This window comes from Labrus mixtus, unplaced genomic scaffold, assembly GCF_963584025.1.
Source record: "Labrus mixtus unplaced genomic scaffold, fLabMix1.1 SCAFFOLD_68, whole genome shotgun sequence".
In the NCBI taxonomy this organism is placed as follows: domain Eukaryota; kingdom Metazoa; phylum Chordata; class Actinopteri; order Labriformes; family Labridae; genus Labrus; species Labrus mixtus.
In genome coordinates this window covers 222,501-225,000 of record NW_026870340.1, presented here as the reverse complement: position 1 = coordinate 225,000, position 2,500 = coordinate 222,501, and the positions used below count along the sequence as shown (strand labels likewise).

Below are 2,500 nucleotides of genomic sequence, written 5' to 3'. Positions count from 1 at the left end.
CCTGAACTTGTCCGATCTCGGAAGCTAAGCAGCGTCTGGCCTGGTTAGTACTTGGATGGGAGACCGCCTGGGAATACCAGGTGCTGTAAGCTTTTTCATTTTTTTTGATCATATGTTCTTTTTTTATCATATAGAGACATATTCACATGTCCAAAAATTCAGCCAAAATCAAGGGCATGAGATCTTTAAAAGGCCCCTGTCTGCACATAATAACAGCTTACGGCCATACCACCCTGAACACGCCTGATCTTGTCCGATCTCGGAAGCTAAGCAGGGTTGGGCCTGGTTAGTACTTGGATGGGAGACCGCCTGGGAATACCAGACGCTGTAAGCTTTTTCATTTTTTTGATCATATGTTTTTTTTTTATCATATAGAGACATATTCACATGTCCAAAAATTTAGCCAGAATCAAGGGCATGACATCTTTAAATGGCCCCTTTCTGCACACAATAATGGCTTACGGCCATACCACCCTGAACAAGCCCGATCTCATCCGATCTCAGAAGCTAAGCAGGGTTGGGCCTGGTTAGTACTTGGATGGGAGACCGCCTGGGAATACCAGGTGCTGTAAGCTTTTTCATTTTGTTTGATCATATGTTTTTTTTTATCATATAGAGACATATTCACATGTCCAAAAATTCAGCCAGAATCAAGGGCATGACATCTTTAAAAGGCCCCTTTCTGCACACAATAATGGCTTACGGCCATACCACCCTGAACAAGCCCGATCTCGTCCGATCTCGGAAGCTAAGCAGGGTCGGGCCTGGTTAGTACTTGGATGGGAGACCGCCTGGGAATACCAGGTGCTGTAAGCTCTATCATTTTTTTTGATCATATGTTTTTTTTATCATATAGAGACATATTCACATGTCCAAAAATTCAGCCAGAATCAAGGGCATGACATCTTTAAAAGGCCCCTCTCTGCACACAATAATGGCTTACGGCCATACCACCCTGAACACGCCTGATCTCGTCCGATCTCGGAAGCAAAGCAGGGTAGGGCCTGGTTAGTACTTGGATGGGAGACAGCCTGGGAATACCAGGTGCTGTTAGTTTTTTCATTTTTTTGATCATATGTTTTTTTTTTATCATATAGAGACATATTCACATGTCCTAAAATTCAGCCAGAATCAAGGGCATGACATCTTTAAAAGGCCCCTGTCTGCACACAATAATGGCTTACGGCCATACCACCCTGAACATGCCTGATCTCGTCCGATCTCGGAAGCTAAGCAGGGTAGGGCCTGGTTAGTACTTGGATGGGAGACCGTCTGAGAATACCAGGTGCTGTAAGTTTTTTCATTTTTTTGATCATATGTTTTTTTTTATCATATAGAGACATATTCACATGTCCAAAAATTCAGCCAGAATCAAGGGCATGACATCTTTAAAAGGCCCCTGTCTGCACACAATAATGGCTTATGGCCATACCACCCTGAACACGCCTGATCTCGTCCGATCTCGGAAGCCAAGCAGGGTAGGGCCTGGTTAGTACTTGGATGGGAGACCGCCTGGGAATACCAGGTGCTGTAAGCTTTTTCATTTTTTTGATCATATGTTTTTTTTTTGTCATATAGAGACATATTCACATGTCCAAAAATTCAGCCAGAATCAAGGGCATGACATCTTTAAAAGGCCCCTTTCTGCACACAATAACAGCTTACGGCCATACCACACTTAACACGCCCGATCTCGTCCGATCTCGGAAACTATGTAGGGTCGTGCCTGGTTAGTACTTGAATGGGAGACCGCCTGGGAATACCAGATGCTGTAAGCGTTTTCTATTTTTTTGATCATATGTTTTTTTTATCATAGAGAGACATATTCACATGTCCACAAATTCAGCCAGAATCAAGGGCATGACATCTTTAAAAGGCCCCTGTCTGCACACAATAATGGCTTACGGCCATACCACCCTGAACACGCCCGATCTCGTCCGATCTCGGAAGCTAAGCAGGGTCGGGCCTGGTTAGTACTTGGATGGGAGACCACCTGGGAATACCAGGTGCTGTAAGCGTTTTCATTTTTTTGATCATATGTTTTTTTTTATCATACAGAGACATATTCACATGTCCAAAAATTCAGCCAGAATCAAGGGCATGACATCTTTAAAAGGCCCCTGTCTGCACACAATAATGGCTTATGGGCATACCACCCTGAACACGCCTGATCTCGTCAGATCTCGGAAGCTAAGCAGGGTAGGGCCTGGTTAGTACTTGGATGGGAGACCGCCTGGGAATACCAGGTGCTGTAAGCTTTTTCATTTTTTTGATCATATGTTTTTTTTTTATCATATAGAGACATATTCACATGTCCAAAAATTCAGCCAGAATCAAGGGCATGACATCTTTAAAAGGCCCCTTTCTGCACACAATAACAGCTTACGGCCATACCACCCTTAACACGCCCGATCTCGTCCGATCTCGGAAACTAAGTAGGGTCGTGCCTGGTTAGTACTTGGATGGGAGACCGCCTGGGAATACCAGACGCTGTAAGCTT

The 2,500-nt window shown here is 44.3% G+C and overlaps 8 non-coding genes and 2 pseudogenes across 8 annotated transcripts; all 10 read left to right on the top strand.

The window, feature by feature from the left end:
• The first annotated feature begins 215 nt into the window (after window positions 1-215).
• Window positions 216-334, top strand: LOC132969393 (5S ribosomal RNA). Its single transcript, XR_009671675.1, has one exon. It is a non-coding gene; the product is annotated as a 5S ribosomal RNA (ribosomal RNA).
• A 122-nt stretch (window positions 335-456) lies between these two features.
• On the top strand, window positions 457-575 carry LOC132969239 (5S ribosomal RNA). The gene has a single exon (XR_009671529.1). It is a non-coding gene; the product is annotated as a 5S ribosomal RNA (ribosomal RNA).
• Window positions 576-697: 122 nt separating this feature from the next.
• Window positions 698-816, top strand: LOC132969185 (5S ribosomal RNA). The gene has a single exon (XR_009671477.1). It is a non-coding gene; the product is annotated as a 5S ribosomal RNA (ribosomal RNA).
• A 121-nt stretch (window positions 817-937) lies between these two features.
• On the top strand, window positions 938-1,056 carry LOC132969420 (5S ribosomal RNA). Its single transcript, XR_009671700.1, has one exon. It is a non-coding gene; the product is annotated as a 5S ribosomal RNA (ribosomal RNA).
• Window positions 1,057-1,178: 122 nt separating this feature from the next.
• Window positions 1,179-1,297, top strand: LOC132969289 (5S ribosomal RNA). The gene has a single exon (XR_009671577.1). It is a non-coding gene; the product is annotated as a 5S ribosomal RNA (ribosomal RNA).
• A 121-nt stretch (window positions 1,298-1,418) lies between these two features.
• LOC132969216 (5S ribosomal RNA) lies at window positions 1,419-1,537 on the top strand. Its single transcript, XR_009671507.1, has one exon. It is a non-coding gene; the product is annotated as a 5S ribosomal RNA (ribosomal RNA).
• A 122-nt stretch (window positions 1,538-1,659) lies between these two features.
• LOC132969648 (5S ribosomal RNA) lies at window positions 1,660-1,778 on the top strand (annotated as a pseudogene).
• A 121-nt stretch (window positions 1,779-1,899) lies between these two features.
• On the top strand, window positions 1,900-2,018 carry LOC132969412 (5S ribosomal RNA). Its single transcript, XR_009671693.1, has one exon. It is a non-coding gene; the product is annotated as a 5S ribosomal RNA (ribosomal RNA).
• A 121-nt stretch (window positions 2,019-2,139) lies between these two features.
• LOC132969293 (5S ribosomal RNA) lies at window positions 2,140-2,258 on the top strand. The gene has a single exon (XR_009671581.1). It is a non-coding gene; the product is annotated as a 5S ribosomal RNA (ribosomal RNA).
• A 122-nt stretch (window positions 2,259-2,380) lies between these two features.
• On the top strand, window positions 2,381-2,499 carry LOC132969491 (5S ribosomal RNA; annotated as a pseudogene).
• Window position 2,500: the final 1 nt, after the last annotated feature.